We start from the raw sequence: 26,644 nt of genomic DNA, 5'->3' as shown, positions 1-26,644 counted from the left end.
TCAGACAATTCCATGTTTAAAATGCCTGTGACCACATTTTTCCATCAATCTGAAAGACTGGGCTATTAGTCTGCATTTGTGACACTACCACATGGCTGAAATTAACCATCTGAGCCCACCCATGCTCAAGTATTTAGCCAATACAAGTTACTGATCTTCAGCTTTTAGCTGCTAATGAGGTGTCCTCCTTGCAAAGCAGGTTACCAAAAAAAGTTTTATCCCTAAGCCCGGCTGTCACAGACTGCATCAGCATAAGGAATGCACAAACCTGGAACTTACTTCCCTTGAGGCAGCACACATTGGAGGGAAAAGGAAAGTGGGCTGAGGAGGCTATATGGTGATACAACATGTATATTTTTTTTGCGTGACAAACCAGAGAACTGCTGAGAAGCAACTGGAATTGTACTATGATTTGGATTAGATGTTTTGAAAGCAACTGTATTTTTCAATTGAGGAAGAGTTGTTCCGCAATTTGAGTGGGGAAAACATGTTTTTTGTAGAGCGTGTCATTTGGGCGTCAGACCAAATTCATTGGATTTGTATGGCTCATCTCACAGGAAAATTCTGAAACATGTTAAAATATTTTATTTCTGTCTTTTAAAGGGCTACAAACTAGAAAGAAAATATTTTGTTTTCTAGGTTTTAACGTAGAAGTTACTACAGAACTGTATATAAACTTAAAATAAAAAAGGAAGAATGGGAAAATGAGTACATTTATGCAATTTACTCACTAAACTTGGAAAAGTGCCAAGGAGGTCCCTGAAGTATGCATTAGTACAAGGTTCAGAATTTTAACAATTTTAACATTAATATCATGAATTCTAATAGTGTTTTAGCTTACATAATGAAAGGTAGGGTGTGGATTACATGTGTTGAGCAGACATTGTTTACCCATTTTAGCAAATAATGGATCTAATTTTATTTGTCACAAAATAATTGCCATGAGAGGCCTTACTTTCATAGAAATGCTGGCTTTGGAAAGAAAGCCTTCTTGGGAGTTTCCATTCCTGGCTGGTTCCTGCTCTTGTGCTGAGGCTTGCTATTCCTGGCAGAATAAGAGCATCATCAAGACACTGATCTGGTTAAATACAAGTTATTTAGTTTTATTTAATTTTTTTGCAACCTCATTTCTAACATAGATCAATTCAGCAATCCCGTTCATATCAAGGTCCCAATAACAGTGATGTTATGTTGGCTGCAACTGTACAGCTATAAAGTTACTGTCTCATAAAAGTGCCTTAACCTATGGATGCTTATATTATATTAAAAAAAACCCAACAACAAAACACCACAAAACTTTGCATACTTTTTAAAAAGTATTAGTTTGCATCTTTTTTTAAGTCAACAATTCTTTTTAATCAGTAGGACTGTAATGTTTCTGCATAATAAGGCTGCCATTTCCCCTCCCCCACATATGATGATTACTTAGACTGAAGAGGCATTGATTGAAGAAATGACTGAAACCAGTCTATCATTTAGTGAACCAAATTATATCTTTGAGTTTTGTATTATAAATTGCAGGACTGTCATTAAATATATAGAGAGAGTATATAATTTAGCCTCCTGAACAAAAATACCTTGTAAAGTCAAGCATTTGAATGCTGAGGGCATAAAAACTTCTTGGATGGGGCACATTTTGAGACTGTCAAAAATAAAATGAAGAAGCTTCAAAACCAGTCAACTGTTTGGCAGCACAACAAGTCTGTGACATGAGTCTCAAATGTGGCACATTCATGGGGGAAATTCTGATACGGTATTGCTTAATGTTAACTGTGAGCAAATAAGAATTTTACCCAAGAAAATTGAAACAGCATAACTCACAAATGAATGGAGTAGTAAATTTTTCTGACCAGTTTGACAGTATAGATGAGATTCAGAAGTGAATCTAAACAAAACCAAGCAAGCAAGAACTTCTGTAAACTTATACTTCCCTCCAGATTTCTCAGGTCACAGTTTACATTGACCTAGTCCCTTCATTAAATTAATCTTCATCACAGATGTCACGTGCTAGTTATTTCAGGCAGTTCTTGACTGATGATATTTATATCCTAGCAGAAAGGAAAAGCATGAAGAATAAACACTACACAGAAAAAAACTTTTTTGTAAAAGTATCCCTGTAATTCATTTAGTTGCTAAGTTGGTGGCTTCCAGTAGTATTGTGCTTTAACCTACAATTGCTTTCTACTTATGTCTCCTGTTACACCCACCTTGCTTCTTGCTTCTGCTGGGGAAATAAAAGCTGCTTTCATGACTTTGTTTAAGCATTTGTACTTGCACCATTCTAAGCCAAGATAATACTAATAAAAATAATACCAATATAATACTAACAAACTAACTAACGAAACAAAACCTTGACTTTTGGAGAGTTCCTGTTTCGGTAGCTCTTGAAAAGTTACAGTAATAAAAAAGTCTCAAAGGAAGTGGGCCTTGAGTTGAATTGCCTCACTCCAGCAAGTTTCCTGTGTGTGAGTCAGTGGACCATAGAGGGGTGTGATTTGCAAGGAGCAGAGGGTACAGAAGATCCACCTGTTGAACATGAATATGGTTCTGCAATGGTGTTGCCTGTAGTTACCTCTAAAGAGATTGAACTTGTGTGTGACAGTTCTGTCCATCCTGAAAATGATTACTAGACTCTAAAAGAATGAGGTGTTTCCTCATTTATATGAACAACACTGATACTGCATTATACCTCTTTTTTTCTTTAAAATTTGAGTACTTTTTGCTTCTCCAAACTTTAGTTGTAATGAATTAATCAGAAATACATTACAGTAATTATATTGTAGAACAGCAGTCACACTGACAAAACTTTCTTTATTATATTTCTTTTTTCCTAGAAGGAGGAAGGCAAGTGAGAAATATTAAGTTTATAGTATTAATTTATATGCCATTCAGTAGCCCATTGGATGCATGAAACAGCCTTTTACTGCCCACATTGATATTTAGCTTACTTGTATTAATGAGTAGTGCTGCTGGCTACTTTTATGCAGTTATGTATACAAATAAATATAATTGGATGTCTGCTCAGTACCAATATGGTAAAATCAGGGCTAAGCGATAGTACGTAAATGGAGTTGTATTTTTTGCAGTCACCACTCAAGTGCATGAGTGCAGTCTCATGATAATCCTCTTTCAAAAACAAGATGCCTTCATAAATAAGGCGGGGAAAGCCTGTGTAAATGGGAATATTTTCTTTTTATTCTCTTCCATTAACAGGTTGAGAATGGCTGTGGATAGCTGCCAAACTGAGCTAAGTGACCATTTGCAGCTGTAATTTAAAACAGCAATAGGACCTTTTAATTTACATAGTCTTAATGATGCTTCACATCTGAATTTTTAGATTATTTTCTAAAAAAAGAGATCATTTTCAGTAGTTGATTAAAAAAATTCAAGGTTTAATTGGTTATTTACTGCTAAATGTAATTTCTGCAGTAGGTGTGAATGCCTCTCAAGAGCAGTGTTACAACTATATGTATTTATTTCAGTAATTATAGACTAGCTTGTTTCAATTCTAAGTTTAAATTTTCTTGTGTTAGATGATTATTTACTAGGCAATTAATGTTTCTTTCATCATTTGGCTAGAAACTGAAATTAATTTTAAAACACCGTTGCCAACAACTAAGAAATGTCACATACATTCTTGCATGTTCAGAATAAAAACCATAAGATGACCTGTTATTGTATCTTTATAAACTTTGACATCAGAAGTTAACTAGGAATAATTCCTTTGATCCTGTATAGAGAATAACAGTTTGTTTGTCAATACATATATTGACAATGATGCTACCGTTTTATAAAAACTTGGTTTTCACACATTTTCATTCCCTCATGGTTTAAGACGTTTAAAGTGGCAACTCCTTCTCTGTTGAAAAAAAGTTAGATAATATATTCTGTTCGTGGAAGTGGTTGTCTGGTCGGGAAACATTGAGATTTAATGACTGTAGGTATTCCCTCTCTGGAATACTGTCACACGGTTCTGAGAGCCTATACTATGTGGAGCTAATGCATGGCTGGGTACTATGAATCTCAGCACACTGAGTCACCAATCTAAGAAAGCTGTCTTACTCAGAGGCCACTCATTATGCTGTAATGCCACGTAATACTTTCAGTAGGAATACATGAATAAAAAAATGCTGCAATATTTACCTTTAATCATTATAATTGACTATATGTGCCTTTAAGTTGAATGTCTTCATCAAGCCTTTATGATACATTATTTTTATAGTTATAAACTAGTGAAGTAGATGGTGACTCTTTCATGCAGCATGATGTAATAACTGATGTTGCAGAATATTTTATTTAATTTTAATAAATTATTTTATTTAATATTTTATTTAATATCCCTTTATTTAGCCATGCATTTAGTTAACATCCCTTCTTTCTCTGGAAAATGCCATTTTGGGGCATGTGATCTTCTGCTTGTTAATCTTAAGCATATGTGCGTTGAAATGAATGTTTACGCATAGGTTTCACCTTAGTCTTTCTGTGGCTTTGTAAGTTCTTATTTTGAATTGTAACTTATCTTGTGCACAACTTACTTTTTAGTGGATAACAAAACCAAAGGAAGCCAGTGGCTGTAATGTTTCTTCAAACACATCTTGTAATTACACTTAAATGATCTCAGAGGTACTAAGGAGTTTGTCATATACTGTACTCGTTTGGAGGGCACCAGTTCTTCTCCCTAGTCTTTCTGGTGCTTAGCTCAGGCTCAGCAGGTGAAAGTAATCCAATTTATATATTAGCGAAAATTCTGCTGGCTTTTAAGAAACATCATATGTCTGAGATGAAGTTTCAAAGTACAGGTTGTTATCTACAATTTCAGAATTTTTATCCCAGGACCTTTGTTACCTCCTGCCACCCACTATAAGGCAGGAATGAAAGACGGATTCTCTCTTCCCCTGTTGACTTTAGCCACATGCTTGCCAAAATCTCAACATAATATGAGTGGGATGCCAGTAGCCTGAAACATCAGTTCTTCTCTCCGACATGGAAGAAAAGCATTAACATTTGTCTGCAGCCAGCTACCCAAATTCCCTGCATGTGTGTTATCTTTAGGCCACTCAGGAACTTCTTACATTACAAACACTGCCCAGCAGACACACCTTTGTTTTTCCTTTTTTATGCTATGGAGAAACATGAAGGAACTCCACACAATGGGAAAACAGTATCATAGCATTTTTAACAGGACTATGCATAGACAGTTGCAACTATGTTATCTCCTTCATTTAACTGCCTTTCAGGTTTATTGCTTTAATACTTCTGCCGTATGAAGGTAGTGCACTTCTGTGGCTTGTTATTGAAGAAAGAAACCTTTCACTAAAAAGTCAGTGGAAAAAAATCTTCATGATATTTAAGAAGAAAAAAAAATAGAAAACTTGGTTTTACTTCTATCTTTTCTTTCTGAAAGAGTCCAGCCACTGCTATTAAATGATGAGGTGAGTCTTAGTTCAGATCAAGATGTTCTTATCAGTTTGCTTAGCTGTATCTTCCATTCACTTTAAGTTTTAACTATATTTAAGTGGTTGTAGTAGTGGGTTGCCAAAGTAGAAACTCCAGTCCTTACCAGTACGGTAAAGACACTAAGACAAAACCTAAATATGCCTGCTCCAAGGACTTAAGGGCACAGATCCTGCAAACATTTACACTTTCATATAACTGTACTTGCAGTACTAGTCCAGTGGAAATAAACAATACTGCCTTTAACAGGAAGATTCCAAAAAGATTAGAGCTTTTGGAGAATGGAACTCCAGTTTCACATTATAACTATTTTTCTTCATAATCTGATATCACTTAGCAATTTAGACAGTCTTTAGTCTGTTAGGTATCTTTATGTTGTGTTTCAGCTCTGTCTTCCTTCCACTGAATCTTGCACTATTTGGTCTTCAAGTAATCTAGACTTTTCACTGAGGAAATGAATTACTGCTGTAACTATGTAATTTATGTTATCTGACTTCAGTAGAGGACAGTGCAGTCAGCAATAATTAGTTATACAATGATAGGGTTAATTAAAAACATACAGAATTGACTACTAGAGAATGGGCATTTCAGGAGAGACTTATTTTCAGTATTTGCCATTCAAAGAAAATTACTTTTTACTTGGAGAACCAAGAAAATTTTGTGATAAGGAAACAAGACAAAATGAGAATATATATTGTGGCAAAAATGTCCCCTGAAATGAGGGGACATTTGAAATAGATGGAAATTTCTGACTAAATGAATCACTAAGAAAAATGTAATTTAATTACTGGTCAACATACATATATTTTGTGCAAGTCTGAATTAATTGGTGGCTTTTGCTGAACTTCAGGTAGAGCAGCTCTTATGTAGGAGGTCTCTACCACACTAAGTGATGTAAGTAGAGGAGGTAGATGGTAAAGAAATCTCATGGTTAACTGCAGTTCCTTTGGTCAGACAAAGGAATTGTCTGGAGATTTGACATGCTTATTTCATGGCTATGTCTACATAGGTACCAATACTTTGTGCACTGTAATAAGACTTTTGTTGATCCTCAGGCTACTGGGAATTCTAGTACTAAGACATCTCCAGCACCAGGCTATGTTTTACCTAATGATGAAAAAGCCGAGGCCACAAAAGTTTCAGGGTTTTATGTTCAAAGGTCGCTTATGTTCTGCAGTCACTCAAGAAAAACTATTCCTGAATACTTGTGAGTATGGATGTTCTTAAGGTATAACACACACTAAAGTGTACTATAGAGACACCTGAGTAGACTGTTTGGCTGTGAAAGGCATTCACAGTGTGGCAGCATTCTCTGTGAATAATACCTGTTAAAATGATATACCTCACCATACTGGAATGAGCCTTTTCATCTTCGGAATAAACTTAATGTCCATTGTTTAAATTAATAGACATAAAATATTTTGTCCCAGGGATTTAATTAGCAATAGCTTTTTCTTTAAAACTTAAACTGTATCTTAATTTGCAAGTGTAGACAAGACTTTAAATACAATGGTGGTGGGAATACCAATTTATATTCTGTGTTCATAGGTATGAATAGGAGATGATGTCATAAGATGTCAGCTAATAAACTATTTTGAACTTTCAAACAGTAAGGAGTCTTAGCCACATGAAGTGAAATGGGAAATATGTGTTTTTCAATTCTAGCATCTACTCTTAAATTTTTTTTGTACATCCCAAATTAAACATAATGATAACCACATGACTGTAAAATAAGACTTCATTTGTATTCCTTTAATAGGCATACATGTTATCTGTGAGTATTATTTTAAGTAGATATTTCTTTTAGTGTGACAGAAATATAATTTCTGGGTATGCCTGCTTTTACATGACAAGTGAAAACAAGCTAAGAATATAATTATTTATCTGGAGACTGATTTCCTGAAATTGTTTTGGTTTGCTTTAGTTTTGTTAAAAAGTTGTTTAACTTGTCTAACTCAGCCCCACAGCTTGTCTAACTCAGCCCTAGGGAGGGTGGGGGGGTTTATTTGGTTTATTTGTTTGTGGGTTTTGTTTTTAAACAAATATAATTTTAAAATAGTTTAGATTTTTACCTTTATTCTTTCAGCAACTATGGAAAAGACAGTATCTGATATTCTGTATGTTTCTGGAGTAAAAGCTAAAGTGTGCACATCAATTTTTCTAAAAAAAAAAAAAAAAAGAAAAAAGAAGAAAAAGAAGGAAAAAAAACCAATTGGGATGTAAAACAGACGACAGGTTTCTTAAATGATTGGAAACCCTTAATATGTTATCTCTTGACAAAGACTTTTAAAATCATATTTGAAAATTCAGTTAAACACTATTTTAAATTAAACTTCTGGAGAGAGAAAATCTTAGTGCTTTTTGTATGTGCCCATTGCAATCTTAAAATCCTTAGTATCAGAGTAGTTAGGGAGTGGAAAAATTTAAGTGATTTTTGTTTTATTGCTAGCAGTGTACAATTCATATAATTGTTTTTTTTAATATAGAAATAAATCCTAGAGGAGGATACTAAAAGTGGAAACTTACAACAACATCTACATGCCAGTCTGTCTAGGCTATCATATGATTTAACAGGGCACAATTTAGCATGTGTTATCAGTAATACTAATGACCAAAGACATCTATAAATATTCTTAGACATTTACAATTATCGAGAGACTTGTTCTTGCAGACTTTCAGCTCTACAATGCTAATTACTGTCTGAATTTACAGTTAGTTAGGTTTGCTTGAATAGTTTTTAAATAAAAAGCCTACAGAGAAAATAAATTTCCAAGTTAGATTATTTATCTGACATGTCAGAAGAAGTGAGTGGCATTTACATGACGATAAGTGCAATAATTTAGATCCTTCCTGAATATAATAATTTCTAGTTTGTTTCAATGCCTCTCTGATTTTACTTTCAACATTATTTTAATATTAAAAAATGAAAAAAAAACAACCAAACAAAACAAAACCAACAAGCCCACACATAATTATACAACAAAAATGAATTAATTTGCACTGAAGGTAGTATTCAAAAGTTCTTTGAAAAAAGACTTTAAGTTTAACCATCTGTTCATACAAAGGTAATGTGCTTGTTGGTCATAACCCTGAAATGTTGAATAAGGAATTTTTATCAGATTCACTGTGTAACGATATGGAGATAATAAAGAAAACTAACACAATGTAATCTGTGGTGTGTAATTTAACAACTGTATTGAGTGCTAGTCTGATAGAAAAAAATTGGGAATTTAGTGTTTAATTAAATATTCCAAGATCTGTCATGCTTTTTTCTTTTTCTTTTTCTTTTTTTTTTTTTTCAGTTGGTCTGGGGGTTTTTGTTTTATTTTTAACCAAACACAATAAAAACCACTTCTCTGAACACAAAGAAACACATCTTTGTGGTAGGGGCATAAAAGTATACTTCTGCAGTTACACACGACTCAAATCAGAACCACGTCAAATAGTTTGCATTGTCTTAGCCATACCAGAGTAAGTCTCCTTACAGCTTTTTGTTCAAGACCCAGAAATGATGGATAATGTGACACAATGGACAGAAGGGGAAAAAACCCTATGTATTTGTCTGAGGAATGTTAAAATATTATTAAACAAATACTTTGTTCCCTTTATGCTACTTTCTAAAAAGCTTTTTGTCACTCAGAGCACTGAGACAGTATAAAACATATCAGTTCACCATGAAGGCAGCTGTGTGAGATCCAAAGCTCCTTTCACACTGACCAATGGCACAGTCAATAAAGATGATAAAATGAGAAAGGGATAAAATTTTTTTCTATTTGACTGTCAACAAATATAATGTCCTTGAAGTTATTTTTGAAAGACTCTGTTGCCACTACATACTGAGTAGCTTTATAATAACAAAGGACAAAAAGATGAAGTCTATAAAATAAAAAGTTAATTCTTTCTTAAAATAGGTTAAAGCATTTTTTATCACTTTCTATGTCAATTCTGAAGAAAAAACTCAATCTTTTGAATTATGTTAAGAAATGTAATTTGACAGGCAGTATATGAAATAGAAGAGTGGAAGAGAAAATCATTTATGTCAACTGATAATGGGGTACAAGGTTTTACACTTAACCTTTTGGACTCAAATCTGGGTGAGGCCAGGATTAATAACTAAGGTGCAAGTTCATCTTAATTTCCCACAGTAGAAGCCTGAAAAGAGCAGTATTGGTGTAGCAATCTCGACTAATACCTTTCCCCTTGTCTAACTATTCACAGAGGTCTCTTCACCTGGGAGAATAAAGTACAACCCAGACAAATATTTTAATGGTTACAAGCTCTGCCTGAGGAACAAAATCAAGATCAGTCCCTACTCTTCTCAAATACAGATGAGGGAATAGAGCCATTTGCAGGCTGGAATCTGGGGAAGCAAAACAGCTCAAGAGAAAGGGCTAATGAGTTAACTTCTGGAGTTAACCTGTCATCTTGCAGTGAAAAAATGTCTCTGGAGCCTTTCCTTTATCTGTGAGACATGTGGATTGGAGATAGTTCAACATCTTGCTTTACTGTCTGCTGCATCAATTGACCATTCCATTGGAAGCCTAAGAATAGATTTGCTGGCCCCAGGTCTCATGTCTGTGTTGCACATTTTGAAAGGACCTAATTTTGGAACTGAAAGAGGAGGTGTGAGAAGCGGAGTTTGAAGGCCCACTGTGAGGCCAAGAGATTCTTTCAATAGCACGTTGTCATAAGGTAAGAATGAAAGGCATAATGTTAAAAAGGACAAATGCTTTTGAAATTTGTTTAAGAAAATTCAAATGCATTTTCAAACTGTAATTTGCTTTTCTATATTTTGTGGATGCTTCCCCCACCAATCTGAGAGAAAATTTAATCTGTCACATTCTGGGAGCCTGCCGTTGCCTGGTCCAGTGTAGTCTGGAGGTGGTTGTTACGTTAAGAAAGAGATGCATAAAATTAATCTCAGCTGAGAAGTCACATGACTGCTGCTTTTAGGAAAACTTGTAAAAACACCCTTGAACACTTACACCAAAGAACTCTGTCACGTAACGTACATGTGTCTGGTGATGGCTAATGAAAAAATAACGTAGTCGATGACAAAATCATGGGATCATGCCTGCTTTTTTTTTTTTTTTCTCTCCTCTGTCAACAGAGCAACTACAGGGACTTCACTCAGCTTCCTGTGTATGTAAGAGCTTTGAAACATATTCTTAAAAAGATAATGTGCTAAACTAAAAGTGAGGTTTTGAAAAGCATGCCAAGATAACAAATAGTACTTTAAACATGAAAAGTATAATGAAGAAAATAAATTCCACTGAGGTCTGTAAAGTCTTTGAACAAAAAAGGGATAACAGATACATTTTTGCATTTGATCACAAGATTAAAGTTTCTTAGGAAAAAAAAAAGGTTTTTTTCCATTAAGAACTCCACTGAGATGCTCCTTTCAGAGAGATAACTAGCTCCTAAATGTTGTCAGTAAGCTGCTATAAATTGCTTCAGGAAAAATTATAATATGATACATAGAAGCTTTACTTCAAGGCACCATAATAATGGTGCTGATTTGTGAGCTCATTTTACCATCTGCTTCTGGATTAAACCTTGAATTCGTTTATCCTACATGAAATCCTCAGTCCTTCATGTATTTTCATTAAATCTATGTTAAATTTGTCTGAGCATCCCAGGCATATACAGTTTTCATTAAGTTCTTAATGGTTATTGGTAGAGTTAGTGAGATATTATGAAAAGCCACAACTCTCACAAATATTGAATGATATTATTACTCGATCATGACATCATGATTGAATCATTCAATTTAGAAATATGTTTGGTATCATCAGTCCACCCTATCCTGAGTTGTACTGTAGGCTGAAGAAATCTGGGAAAGGGGTAAGCAAATGAAGATTCAAGTAGGGCATGACAGTGAGTCCAGCGTGTTGAAAACAAGCTGCTGGACAAGACATGCAGGTATGTGGTCTCAGTGAATTTATGTTGCTTGTTGAAAAAGCTCTATACAAGCAACTGCAGATGTTTATACCTGGAAGGTAGTAGGCATAAAGTTATGACATGACTTTTTTTTTTTTTTTTTTTTTCCTTCATGGTAACTTACTTTGCAAAAAGTTTCCCATGTAGACAAGCCCTCAGTGAGAAAGATTCTCCTGTAGGTCTTCCTCAAATGAGACATGACCCAAGATGAAAGGATTATCTTGAGGAAGAGCAAGATGGATTTTTTCTTCATTCTGTGCAGAAATTTTGTGGAAAAGCTACTTTTAATGCTTCATGTTGTTGTTCAAAATGTGGGTCCTTACTCTTAGCTCTCTCCGTGTAGTTCCTTACAACAAGCTCCTCTAATGCATGTAATACAGGCTATCTGGAAATGGGTCAATAAGTGGGATTTTTGACTGATGAATACTGTGCTCTTCTGAATCTACAGTATGTAGGGATCCAATACTGTTGTACAAGTTTCCTATGTCTGATATGCTTGCCTTTATAATAAATTCAAAATACATGAAATTATTCTAAAGAGTGGTGAGGAAGGATTCAAAATTATTGGTTTATTAAGACTTTTGCTTTGTAAAAACATTATGGAGACAATCAAATACATTTTAGTTTCTCTAGTCAGTTTACAATTGCCTGTTTAATTTTCCCTAAACTGAAGAAATTTTGATATATTACTCAGGAGTGATCACCAGCTTTCCTACAACATGTGTCTTTATGAAAGTATTGAGGCCAATTGAACAATCAGCAGAGTCACTTAAACTGACAATAGTTAGTCGTTACTATTAACAGAAAAGGCAAAGAACACACTATTGACTTACAACAGTTAATCAAACTGCAGTCTGTTGGCTGAAAGTGCTTGCTTCATAATTTTACTTGTCATGCATATTGTACTCCAAACCTTTTGAGTCAAACTTAATTCTCAGTGATTTATGATAGTTATATTCAATTCTAGTATGTTATTTTCTAGCAGAAAACAAGACACAGTAAAGTAGTTCAGTTTTGTTTTGCCTTAAGATGGGACTGAATTTAAATAATAATTTTAATAGAATGTAGTATGTCCGGGGTTTTTTTTTTTTGAAAACTCAACTTCAAGGTATGAGTTGAAAATTCTGTCAGGCCTCTTATTCACTTCTAGAGTTAAAAAATAGAGTTGCACCTAACAACAAAGATATAAGATTCAATAGCATGTAAAATTTTTTAGGCTACTCTTACTCAGTCATTATTTCTCACTTTAATCAGCTTCTTGCTACAAAGACCACATGAATGAAAAGGTGAAACTTTCAAATTTTTAAGAAATAAAGCATGCTCATTCAGATATATCAGTTCCTAATATCTTTTGAAAACACCTATTGCCACTAAACATAAAATATACCTGTTCTTCTCACATAGCTCCATTAATGACTATTTATATGTCATTGGCATACTGCTTCATTTTAGTCTGTTATTAGTTTTCCCTGTAGCAAAACATCTCAGTTCCATTGAGTCAATTCTACAGAAGTCCATTGATAGCTGTATTGGCGTGAATTATATTAATTCTCTGTCATTACAAATTAGAAGATTATTTACTAGGTGTCCATGAAGTTAAGTATCGCCAAACACACTTGTTCTCTTTTTTTCTTTACTTTAGTCTTCATAGGTTGTAGCTACTCTGATTTTATTTTTCTTCATATTCGTATTAAAAAAATCCGAGGTTTAGGCTGCTCTCCAGGTTTCACTGGCAACACTTTACTTGTTCCTTCACAGTATCTATTTTCATAACAGTTCTTTGTTTGTTCTCAATCACATTTTTATTTTGTCTGTTTACTTATTCCTCTTCCCTCCTAGTGGCAGTCCCTCCATGTTTTAAACTCCTTACCAATGCCAGCTGTTCCTTCCGTGAGGACACTTCTTATCTGTATGGACCCTACCTATCCTAAAGCTATTTCTGATTCTTCACAAAACTAAAATCCCATCCCATTTATGCTGCATCTCCAGCTAAATTCTCAATCTTCTTGTGTTTCACCATGTCTAAGGCTAAAAATGTACAAATGGTATCCCTAGTCCTGACACATCTCAAGGTTTGTGTGTGTGAAAACACTGTTTGTGGTGATGTTACATTGGAGATTAGTCACTGCTCTTTCAGTCTCGCATAAAACAAACCGTAGGAGTGCTGGTGGCATAAAAGAAATGTAGCCAGCATACAGATAATGAATAAGTTGTCCTTGAGCTTAGATTTCCTCCACTCCCCTGAATCCCTTCCATCAAGAGAAGAAATCTGAAATACTCCAGAAAGGAAGTGCTGGGACACCACATTCCTTAATGATGATAAACTTGCCATTTGAAGACAACAGAATAAGAAGGCAAACCCTGTCTTGGATCTATGGCAACCAACTACTTTGCATGTACTTAATTGACCTGAGCTTCTGCAATCTCAGTAATAATGAGTGCCACTTTGTCATCAGGCAAGAGCAGAAGACAGATAGAAGTACATATGGGGGCCACTGAACTAGGAGCTCACTCAGCAATAATCAAGAAATGATGCTGGTAAGCAGTAGCAGTACTGAAAGAGGCTCATGGGAAACCTACTATGCTAAGTATTTAAGCTGCCAACATTTTCTCATGGTACTGTTTGGGTGGGTTCCCTCTCCCCGTCCCGTCACTGTACTTGAAGCAGTTAAGGGGAGACATGTATGTCAAACCACATTTTCATAACGCTGTCTCTGTTTGTCAGTGTGTCTCTCTGTCTTTCTCAGCCTGGCACAGCCAGGAAGATAGTGCAAGAAAAATATCTAACAGTATAGAAAAGTTAGGAACAGTAAGCTTTCTGTTATCCAAATTTCACACACCATGTCCCTCCTTGCTTTTACAATAGAAAAGAACCCAGAATATGTTGCAGGGCTTTTTATGATATTTTTTTGATAAGAATTCACTGAATTATGGCAACAGGTCACTGTTTATACAGTGAAATATGCAGTTGATTACTAGATTTAAGAAAAGTGAACTACCTTGTCAACCTTCACTTTTTTTTATGTATATTGTTTTATTGGCATTCATCTGTTTGTTGACATGCTCATGAAATAAGCTTTAAGAAATTTGTTTCACACTTTTCTGGAAACTTGCTGAAAAAATAGTTTTCGGTATCTTGAATTATGTGTTATTACATTTCTTACAAACAATTCTTATAATTTAATTTACTTCTTATATGAGGGGAGGAGGAAAAAAAAATCCCCTAGTAGTTCAAAATGATGCTGCATTTCAACAAAGATCAATCTGTAATCTTTAGATCAGCAGTTTCTAATTTATAGGTGAACTACCAGCATACTTTTTATTTGTTTGATTTCAGGTTCATAGTGGAACATATTACTATTACTGTTGCTGATATTGCTATATATTGGCTGGAATTCTTTAAGATAGCATTGGTCACTAAACCAGCTATACTTCAAAACAAGTTATGTAAGCTGACTACAGCTGCACAGACAACCTTACTATGATTTCATTGCTCCATTAGTTGTGCACTGAAATTAAAAACAACAAAGCAAAAACTAAGCAAGAAATCTAAGTTTTGAAATGCCTTGCAGAAGTAAACAGACTTCAGCTGTAGACAAATATCTGTGGATTTGAGTACAGGAAGTGAGAAAGACCACAGGGAGAGTTCAGCTGCTGCTCCTGGAAACCTAAAAGGCCAGTAGAGGAATGTCCCACGGCCACAGCAAATTAGAATAGAAAGATATTTGTGAGGAAGATTGAGGGATGCTTGACTAACTGGGAAGACTTGCATAAAAAAAGGTCTCTCTTGAGCAGATGTAGTCTACTAGCTGCTTGAAAGTAATAAATTTCTGAACTGAAGCTGACACGATTAATAAGATTGACTTTAAATGAAGAAACTAAGGAAGACGTTTGAAAAGAATCCTTTAGTAAGCAAGGGGTGAACACACAAAAACAATGGAGCTTGAACTGTTGATGAAAGATGTAACCAAATATCATGGAGGTAATGGGCATGTGAAGAAATGGCAGCTGCTGTTTAACACAGGTAGATATTGCCTAGAAAAAAATTACTTTAAAGTTGGCAAGGCAACATTGCAAAATACAGGTTTTAAGGAAAGATCAAGGCATGGTTTAAATGCATCTTCTTAGAAGTGTAAATGAGGTTCTGCTCACATGATACTAAGATACTACTCTAGACTTCTGAGATAAGAACTGGTTATGGATAGAGATGTCAATTTAGTTATTAGAATAATAAACTCTACAGATTATTGGGTCATTATAAAAAGATTTTGATTTATGAGGTACAGGCTGGAGAACAAACGCTACTAACAGGTGGGACCCTGGCATTCATAATACCCAATAAATGTTTCATCCCTCATTAATCAAATGGCAAACTATGATGGTATTTTGTGTCTGATTCTGGTAAGCAGTGATGAATGCTGGACCACAGAAAACAAGTCTTAAGCAATAATGAGATGATAGAGCTTATATGAAATGTAAGATAAACAAAAATTAATCTATAGGTTAAGATCTTAGTTTTTCAAGTGAGAGGTTTAAATAGAGGGGTTATATGATTAAGATAGATGGTGCTCTGCTGACTGTACATTGAGTCAATCAGATAGGAGATAACTCCAATGTGGAAACTCTGTAGTGTTAGAAAAGTACAGGGAGACTCTTTAGAAGACTATGCCTCGGCGATTAGTGCTACAATATGAAGAATGTTATGACCAGTGAAAGACAAAACAAAGGGTTTAGCAGAGCTTTCTTGAGAAACCATACTTTCATGGTTGTCATGTAGCTCAACATTTATACCATTTTCAGCACAATGAAGAATGTTAGAAGCTTAAAAAAGTAGTGAAGTGTTTTAATGAGAAGTGGGCAAACAGTCCCAAATAGAGGGCAAATACAGGGCTTCCAAAAACCCTGTCACTAAACTATTCAACATCCACAAAGTCCCTGTTAGTATAGAAAGGAAAGAAAAGAAAAACTTTCCTGAATTCTTCCAAGAAGTGAAGTTATTTCAGAAGTCAGATTCAGTGACATCCCTTCTGCAGTCCACTTTTGAATAACTGCTCTTTGTCACTCAGAATGCTTTCCTATTACCAAAATATTTTAGAAGTAGTGTTCACCTTCTCTTCCTCTTTTTTCAACTCACTGGAAGGACTAGCCTGCTAGTTCATTGCTGTGTCACTCTCCAGTTCCCCCCTGTGTGCAATAATTGAGATTCATGAGGAAGTCAAGGGGAGAAGCTAGAGTAATTTATTGAATACATTCTGAAAAGATGCCTGAAAGGAATGATATTCATTACTTGCATGTGAACTCTAAAGCATAATTATTTCTGTTTGCCTTTGTACTTTCAAAATCACGGTAGACTATACACTGAGATTACCAATCAATGTAGCTGAATACTTATGGCATTATCTTTTCATGATCTTATACAAGAAATAACAATGTGAGAAGCAGTGATATTTCAAGTAAAGTGTGGGCAGCTTATGCCCAGCTTAGGCAATTCAAATAACTTTAATAACATTTACATTTAATAAACATTAGACATACTAGAAAAAACCCCTCATCTTCATTTTAAATTAGTTTCATATCCTGGTGCAGCAATGAAAAAGGCACTCGGGATGACAATGAGATGGTTCCGAAGCAATGGCAAAAAGACCTCTTTATTGTCTCTTACAGCATACTTATATGTTACTAAAACAGGAGTGCATATCTGGCTCGTCTGGGATGTTTGCCAATCCTCAGAACACTTAAACACACTCCACACTCATACTCGCGACTGTCTTCAGCCACATCTTCCCAGGCACACACCAGGCAGTCCTCTGACCTGACCTTGTAAAACTAGTTCTTCAAAGGCTTTGCAAACATGCAGCACATCTAGTTCTAATGTTCACTCTTGATTCAAATGCCAGGTGTTCCGAGCTGCTCCCACAGCCTGGCACTAATAAAATTTCAGTAGTCTAAACATTAGTCCTTAAAATACATTACAAATTAAAATTTCATCAAGATCCTGCTTAAGTGCTTGAAGCTGGTAGAAGCAGGAATTTTAGTAATTAAATTTAACTTTAGAATCATAAGTCAAATATTAATATCAGTATTTCAGTTGGTCTATATTTGCCTGAGGGATTTTTTAATGGAATTCCACTGAAAATTCATAACTTAACAATCACTGAAATTAAAAAGTGACTGTAAAAGTTATATGTTTTTACTGAGTAGGTTTATTCCCTGAATAAAGTCAGTCCTTTGTTTGCCCCTTAGGGGAACTAACACCAAAGGTTACAAAAACTGTCTGCTTAATCTGAGACATGTAAATTAATCTGGGAATTATTTCAATGGACACTTATTTTTTACTTCAGCAAATGTAGTTTTGTAAAAATTGAACATTTTTGCTATAGTAGACTGGTCTTGATGAAGGCTTTGTCAGGCAAGTTTTTTGTAGGCCAGCATGCATTTTTTTTGCCAAGAGACTACCCAAACCCATGACTAGTCAAGCACTTGCTTGATTCAGAAGGTTGTGGTTCCAAGTCAGTCAAAGTATAGCTTAGAACCTCCATCCTTGCTGACCATCAGGATAATGGGATTTTCGGGAGCATGGCTAGCAAGATTTTCTCAGAAAACTCTAGTTTAAGTAAATGTGCATATAGCCAGAAGGAGAAAATTACTTACCACATATTATTGGAAGCCTCAGTTTTCATCAGCTGCATTTTCTTCTAAAGCCTGCAACCTTCCCACCTATCTTAACATGGCTTTTTATCAGTGTGTTGAATAATCAAGTATCTATTGCTTCTAATGTCTTCCATGGAGAAGAAAATGGCCTAGTGTTAGAGACCATACATCTTTGTTTCTCCTTTCCCCCACATTGTATCTGTAGTGGAGGATTTCTGACAGAGTAGGACTGTGTCCCCTTTCTTCATCAAAGATAAAGAAAGGACAAAGGGAAACCTAGTTTTGGAGGGGGGCGGGGGGGGGGGTGTTTAATTGGTTGTTTTTTCCTTTTTTTTCTCCTCCCCTCTACACTCCCACCCCATCAAGTTTGGCTGAAAGCAAGGAGAAGTTGTGTTAAAGCACAAGGGGAAAAGGAACAGGGGAAATGAGACTCTAATGTAGACTTCTACTTTAAACTTTGTAAATTAAAATAAATCACATTACTGAAAAAGTAAACTGCTGTCTTTTTTGACTTCTATTCTTATTTAAAGAGCATTGTGGATGTTTAACAACCAAGTGAAATATAAAAGGGTTCCACAGACAATATTGCCGCATGTAGAGCTAGAGACTTACCCTTTTGGAGAAAGACAGGACTGAGAAGACAGCACTTGGATGTGTCAGAGCATGTAGCAGAAGTATCAGGCTCCAGGCAGCTGTACATGTCCTTGCACAAAATCCCATGCCTTTGGCATCAAAGGACTGAAGAGAAACTGATGTTGAAAACATTTACAGACATCTTGTAGTCCGAAATCTTTGTGATACAGTAGCTGTACCCCACAGACGCAGCATACAGAGAGGTCAGAGCCTGAGGATAGGAGAGTGAAAGATTTCCAGGGTGTTTGAGTATGTGGGAGTGGCTGTCTCCAGGCAATATTGAAATTTTGGAGTGCAACTCTTCTTTTTAAAAGGAAGCTGCTATTTTTGATGTAACAGATGGGTGACTACATGACATTTACTTCTCCTCTTCAGCTCTCAGTGGTGTAAGTTAAGAATACTTGATACACTTAAGTTAGAAAAGAAGCAGTGAAGTATAGCAATAAAAATCTGAAGTATTTTATTAAAAATATGGTAACCATTCTAAATAAAGCTCAAGATAAATCATATATTATGCTGTCTGAACAGGGTTGTCCAAACCATTAAGCTCTTCACCACCACTTCTTTTGAGTTCTGTTCCCACCTGTAGAGTCTAGGCACTTCTAAACTATTCACTGAAGTGTTCCACAAAATGCTTTGTCAGTTATCAGGTTTGTTTTGACCTGCAGGCATTAATATGTGCTTTTCCTTAGTTAAATTTACTTCAACTGGGCTTCACATCTTTTGAAAACTCAGTGCCTCAATTTATGTGGAATTTACTACATGCTGGCAGTACTATCACATATCTGTCAGATTAGGGACAAAGTTGTTATACTTGAGTGATCAACTTTTCAGGTGGAATCAACTTGGGATAACAGATTGGATAAATCTAGGGGAACTAATTCTTCTAGTATCTGAACAAGGAAGTTTGGAGCAAGAGAAAATCCCCGGAGGTACAAAGAAAAAGGTGTCCTTGGGAGAAGCTCTTTTGAAGGATTAGCAGAACGGAACAGTCAACCTTCAACAGTAGGAAGGCTTAGAGGAGCTTGTTTTTATAGCTTGGAAATATGTTTAATTTTAGCAACAGCAAAGTTAAAAAAACCCCAATGAATCAACTAAAAAAACCCACCTGTCCTGGTTTCAGCTGGGATAGAGTTAATTGTCTTCCTAGTAGCTGGTACAGTGCTATGTTTTTGAGCTAGGTATGAGAAGATGTTGATAACACTGATATTTTCAGTTGCTGCTAAGTAATGTTTAGTCTTAAGTAGAGGATTACTCAGCTTCTCATGCCCAGCCAGCAAGAAAGCTGGAAGGACACAAGAAGCTGGGAGGGGACACAGCCAGGGCAGCTGACCCAAACTGGCCAACGGGGTATTCCATGCCATGTGATGTCACATCAAGTATATAAACTGGGGGGAGTGGGGCGGGGGGATCACGGCTCAGGGACTAGCTGGGTGTCGATCGGTGGGTGGTGAGCAATTGCACTGTGCATCATCTGTATATTCCAATCCTTTCATTATTGCTGTTGTCATTTTATTGGTTATCATTATTAGTTTCTTTTCTGTTTTGTTAAACCGTTCTTATCTCATCCCACAAGTTTACTTCTTTTCCCAATTTTCTCCCCCCATCCCACAGGGTCTGGGAGGGGGAGTGAGTGAGCGGCTGTGTGGTGCTTAGTTGCTGGCTGGGGTTAAACCATGACAGCCCATTTTGGCACCCAATGTGGGGCTTGAAGGGTTGAGATAATGACAAACCTAACCAGAGCTTGTGAAAACAAATTTGTTACAAGCATTCATTATATTGGTTTAATAGTCAGTGGTCACTATATTGATTTATATGTTCTTAGAGTTGTTGCTCTCGCTTTTAAAGTTCTGTTATGTATCACCTCATTTGCTGTATGTAATCCCTGTTCCTCTGCTTATCATCCATGGGAGGTGGATTAAGGTTTTTGCTTTGATGTACTGTGTAACACTGGTTTATGTTATGATAAAGTTACTGCTTGTGGGATTAATCCGGTATTTGCACTCAGCACTGTCACCTCTATACTTTGGGAGCCATATGTGGGAAACTATTAATAATTACACCATTTACATTTCCTCCTCGGAAAGCCAATCTATGGGTCGGGTCCCTTTCTTCCCCTTTCCCTTCTCCTTCACTCCAGTTACAATGGTATTTGGGAACTTTGAAAAATTTGAATATACTTGGGATGTTGAGACCAAAACGGTCCTAGCCCTACTGCTAGGAATTAGCATGCTCCTGAATGTCGATCAGCTCTTGTTTAAGGTTAAACAACTATTTCAGAAGATCACCCAGAGATGTGCCCCAAGGCTGGATAATTATGAGTGGCAGGGTGTGGGGGGTAGTATGGGCAAGTACCTAGAACAGTGAACACTTCCAATGTTTTGGAAATTCACCTCTGAACAAGTGCAGAATCCGGAAGAACTAGAAAAATATTTGGAAAAAGTGTGCTGTTGCCCTGGCAACTCCAGAGAGATACAAATTGCTGCAATTTGCTGGGGCCTGGCCTATGCCTATCGAGCCCTGTTCAACACTACTCAGTACCCTCAAGGGGAAGAGAAGGTCTCTGGATCTAACAACAAGACGACAGGCACTGCGGCTACCCAAACCTCGGTGATGGGCACTGTAGTCCCTCCAGCCCCAGCGACGATCACTGCAGCCACCCAAACCCCAGCAACAAGCACTGCAGCCTTTCTGGCCCTGGCAACAGACACTGTGGTTACCCAAAACCCAGTGAGAGTTACTGCAACTGAACCAGTGGACCAACCTGCACCAGTATCTGTTGCCCCCATACAGAAGAAGAAATATACAAAAAAATCAGTTCGCTTAGCAAAGGATGAAGATGAACCAGGGTCATCACGTGAACAGGAGAAAGAGGCAGAACCAAAGGTAATTACCCGATCCCTATCCTTGAGTGAGCTGCGGGATATGTGAAAAGATTTCAGCCACTGTATAGGTGAGCATATTATCACCTGGCTCCTCTGATGCTGGGACAATGGACCTAATAGCTTGGAATTAGAAAGTAGGGAAGCCAAGCAGCTGGGATTGCTTGCCAGGGAAGGTGGCATTCACAAGGCAACTGGAAAAGGGACACAAGCCATCAGCCTCTGGAGGCGACTCCTGTCAAGTGTGAAGGAAAGGTACCCCTTTAAGGAAGATGTTATATGTCAATCAAGCAAGTGGACCATTATGGAGAGAGGTATCCAATATCTGAGGGAATTAGCTGTGCTAGAGATGATTCATTATGACCCAGACAACCTACAATTACCCAAAGATCCAGACGAAGTCCCATGCACATGACCAATGTGGCAGAAGTTTGTACGGAGCACACCATCGTTCTATTGCCAACTCACTGGCAATAATGACCTGGAAAGACGAAGAGGCACCAGTGGTGAATGAAGTGACTCACCAACTCTGGTGATAAGAAGAAAATCTCTCCTCCTCCCTGCAAGCCTGCATTTTGGCTGTGGAGAATCTGTCCCAGGATTTCCAGCAAATCAAAGACGACTTGTCCTACTCCCCACCTGTAAGGACCAATGTCTCAGCTATTAGGAGTGAGCGTTCTTTTGCCCAAGAGAGAGAATATAGAAGGTACATACCACAAGGTGCCCTGTGGTTTTACCTATGTGATCACAGAGAAGACATGAGGAAATGGGATGGAAAACCTACCTCTGTCCTAAATGCACAGGTACGTGAGTTGTGAGGAAAAACCGCTACAAAAGGGGATTCTACCAGGAAAAATGCCGCTTCAGTTTCCAAACAGAGTAGAAGGGCTGATCTTATTTCTGATCCTCTTGAAGGGACTTCTGAGCCAATTTTATAAGAAGTGAGTACTGGATACTCTGACCAGAATTAGAGGGGCCCTGCCTCCAGCCAGGTGGAGGAAAGGGATAACCGGGCCTACTGGACAGTATGGATTTGATGGCCTGGCATGTTGGACCCACATGAGTACAAGACTCTAGCAGACACCAGTGCACAATGTACTCTAATGCCATCAAGTTATAAAGGGGCAGAGACCATTTCTATTTCTGGTGTGACAGGGGGATCCCAAGAGTTAACTCTATTGGAAGCTGAAGTAAGTCTAACTGGGAATGAATGGCAGAAACACCCATTGTGACTGGTCCAGAGGTCCCGTGCATCCTTGGCATAGACTATCTCAGGAGAGGGTATTTTAAGGACCCGAAGGGGTATCGATGGGCTTTTGGTATAGCTGCCTTGGAGATGGAGGGAACTGAACAGCTGTCTACCCTGCCTGGTCTCTCTCAAGATGCTTTGATTGGGGGATTGCTGAGGGTTGAAGAACAATGAGTGCCAATTGCTACCACAACGGTGCAGTAGCAGCAATATCACACCAACCGAGACTCTCTGATTCCCATCCACAAGTTGAGTCACCAACTGGAGAGCCAAGGAGTGATCAGGAAAACTCACTCACACTTTAATAGTCCCATATGGCCAGTGTGAAAGTCTAATGGGGAGTGGAGACTAACAGTTGACTATCATGGCCTGAATGAAGTTATGTCACCGCTGAGTGCTGCCGTTCCAGATATGCTAGAGCTTCAATACGAACTAGAGTCAAAGGCAACCAAGTGGTATGCCACAATTGACATTGCTAATGCGTTTTTCTCAATCCCTCTGGCAGCAGGGTGTCGTCCACAATTTGCTTTACTTGGAGGGGTGTCGAGTACACTTGGAATTGATTGCCCCAGAGGTGGAAACACAGCCCCACCGTTTGCCATGGACTAATCCAGACTGCACTGGAAAGAGGTGAAGCTCCAGAACACATGCAATACATTGATGACATTATCGTATGGGGCAACACAGCAGAAGAAGTCTTTGAGAAAGGGAAGAAGATAACTGAAATCCTTCTGAAAGCCGGTTTTGCCATAAAAGAAAGTAAGGTCAAGGGACCCGCACAGGAGATCCACTTTTTAGGAATAAAATGGCAAGATGGACGTCGTCAGATCCCAATGGATGTGATCAACAAAATAGCAGCTATGTTTCCACCGACCAATAAAAAGGAAACACAGGCCTTCTTAGGTGTCGTGGGGTTTTGGAGAATGCATATTCAAAATTACAGTCTGATTGTAAGCCCTCTCTATCAAGTGACCCGGAAGAAGAATGACTTTAAATGGGGCCCTGAGCAACAACAAGCCTTTGAACAAATTAAACGGGAGATTGTTCATGCAGTAGCCCTTGGACCAGTCCGGGCAGGACAAGACCTTAAAAATGTGCTCTATACTGCAGCCGGACAGAATGGCCCTACCTGGAGCCTCTGGCAGAAAGCACCTGGGGAGACCCAAGGATGACCCCTGGGGTTTTGGAGTTGAGGATATTGAGGATCCGAGGCTCGCTATACTCCAACTGAAAAAGAGATATTGGCAGCAAATGAAGGAGTTCAAGCTGCCTCAGAAGTGGTTGGTACTGAAACACAGCTCCTCTGAGCACCCCGACTGCTGGTGCTGGGCTGGATGTTCAAGGGGAGGATCTCCTCTACACATCATGCAACTGATGCCACGTAGAGTAAGTGGGTCACACTGATCACACAATGAGCTTGTGTAGGAAACCCCAGTTGCCCAGGAATTTTGGAATTGATCACAGACTGGCCAGAAAGCAAAGATTTTGGAATATCGCCAGAGGAGGAGGTGACAAGTGCTGAAGAGGCCCCACTGTATAAAAAACTGCCAGAAAATGAGAGGCAATATGCCCTGTTCACTGATGGGTCCTGTCACATTGTGGGAAAACATTGGAGGTGGAAGGCTGCTGTATGGAGTCCTACATGACAAGTCACAGAAAATGCTGAAGGAGAAGGTGAATCAAGTCAGTTTGCACACATGAAAGGATTCCAGCTGGCTTTAGATATTGCTGAAAGAGAGAAGTGGCCAGTGCTCTCTCTCTGTACTGACTCATGGATGGTGGCAAATACCCTGTGGGGGTGGTTACAGCAATGGAAGCAGAGCAACTGGCAGTGCAGAGGCAAACCCATCTGGGCGGCTGCACTGTGGCAAGATATTGCTGCCCAGCTATAGAAGCTAGTGGTGAAAGTATATCATGTAGATGCCCATGTACTCAAGAGTCGGGCCACTGAAGAACATCAAAATAACCAACAGGTGGATCAGGCTGCCAAGATTGAAGTGTCTCAGGTGGACCTGGACTGGCAGCATAAGGGTGAGCTATTTATTGCTCGGTGGGCCCATGACACCTCAGGCCATCAAGGAAGAGATGCAACACATAGATGGGCTCATTGTCAAGGAGGGGTGGACTTGACCATGGACACTATCACACAGATTATCCATGAATGTGAAACGTGCTGCAATCAAGCAAGCCAAGCAATTAAAGCCCCTGTGGTATGGAGGGCAATGGATGAAATATAAATATGGGGAAGCCTGGCAGATTGACTATATCACACTCCCACAAACACGCCAAGGCAAGTGCCATGTGCTTACAATGGTGGAAGCAACTACCAGATAGCTGGAAACGTCCTCTGTGCCCCATGCCACCGCCCAGAACGCTATCCTGGGCTTTGAAAAGCAGGTCTTGTGGCTACATGGCACCCCAGAAAGAATTGAGTCAGACAACAGGACTCATTTCCGAAACAACCTCATAGACACCTGGGCCAAAGAGCATGGCATTGAGTGGGTGTATCATATCCCCTATCATGCACCAGCCTCTGCAAAAATTGCACGATACAATGGACTGTTAAAGACTACATTGAGAGCAATAGGGGGTGGAACCTTCAAACATTGGGATACACATTTAGCAAAAGCCACCTGGTTAGTCAACACCAGAGGATCTGCCAGTCAGGGTGGCCCTGCCCAGTCAGAACTTTTACGTACTGTAGAAGGGGATAAAGTCCCTGTGGTACACATAAAAAATATGTTAGGGAAGACAGTCTGGGTTACTCCTGCCTCAGGCAAAGGTAAACCCATTCATGGGATTGCTTTTGCTCAAGGGCCTGGGTGCACTTGGTGGCTGATGTAAAAAGATGGGGAAGTCCGATGTGTGCCTCAAGGGGATTTGATTTTGGGTGAGAATAGCCAGAATTAAAATGTATTATATTAGTTGCTATATAACCCTGCTACTGTATGTTATCACTACTATAATTGTTATATGCTGTATCCATAGTACTATAGTAAGAATCACTTAGATCGAGCAAGAATGAATTGTGATAAAACTGAGCGAAGCACAGTAGTGATGGAACCAGAACTGACTCTAGCATGCAACAATCCAATGGTGCACACCATCCTCCTGCTGCGTCCAATGTCACCTGCTCCTCACACCACACTGAGGCCCAATCCTGCTCTACCGACTGAGAGGCCTTTGCACCATCCCTCCTGCCCAGAAAGACTGGTATGACAGATGGAGCCGAGAGTCGGGAACTAAACGAACTCATTGAACATGTTATGAACATAACCCACAAACTAAAGGAATGATATCTCTGTGTGTGTATACATATATACATATATATATATATATGTGTATCATTGTTTATATGTCTCAAAGGGACAGAAAAGGTGATGATGATTGACCGGGACGTAACTGAAGGTATGGGAACTGCGCATGACATCAATGGTATAGAATAAGGGGTGGATAGTGGTTTCAGCTGGGATAGAGTTAACTGTCTTCCCGGTAGCTGGTACAGTGCTATGTTTTGAGTTCAGTATGAGAAGAATGTTGATAACACTGGTGTTTTCAGTTGTTGCTAAGTAGTGTTTAGTCTGAAGTCAAGGGATCTCTCAGCTTCTCATGCCCAGCCAGCGAGAAAGCTGGAGGGACACAAGAAGCTGGGAGGGGACACAGCCAGGGCAGCTGACCCAAACTGGCCAATGGGGTATTCCATGCCATGTGACGTCACATCTAGTATATAAACTGGGGGGAGTGGGGGAGGGGGGATCGCCGCTTGGGGACTAACTGGGAGTCGATCGGGAGGTGGTGAGCAATTGCACTGTGCATCATTTGTACATTCCAATCC

The 26,644-nt window shown here is 38.3% G+C and overlaps 1 long non-coding RNA gene across 1 annotated transcript; it reads left to right on the top strand.

The window, feature by feature from the left end:
* On the top strand, positions 1 to 23,482 carry LOC121232700. Its single transcript, XR_005931627.1, has 3 exons — positions 1 to 14; positions 1,938 to 1,946; positions 23,318 to 23,482. It is a non-coding gene; the product is annotated as an uncharacterized LOC121232700 (long non-coding RNA).
* The last annotated feature ends 3,162 nt before the right edge of the window (positions 23,483 to 26,644 follow it).

The sequence above is a fragment of the Aquila chrysaetos genome, chromosome Z (genome assembly GCF_900496995.4).
Source record: "Aquila chrysaetos chrysaetos chromosome Z, bAquChr1.4, whole genome shotgun sequence".
NCBI lineage: Eukaryota > Metazoa > Chordata > Aves > Accipitriformes > Accipitridae > Aquila > Aquila chrysaetos.
Note: the sequence above shows the minus strand (reverse complement) of the source record. Positions and strands in the feature narration are given on the sequence as shown.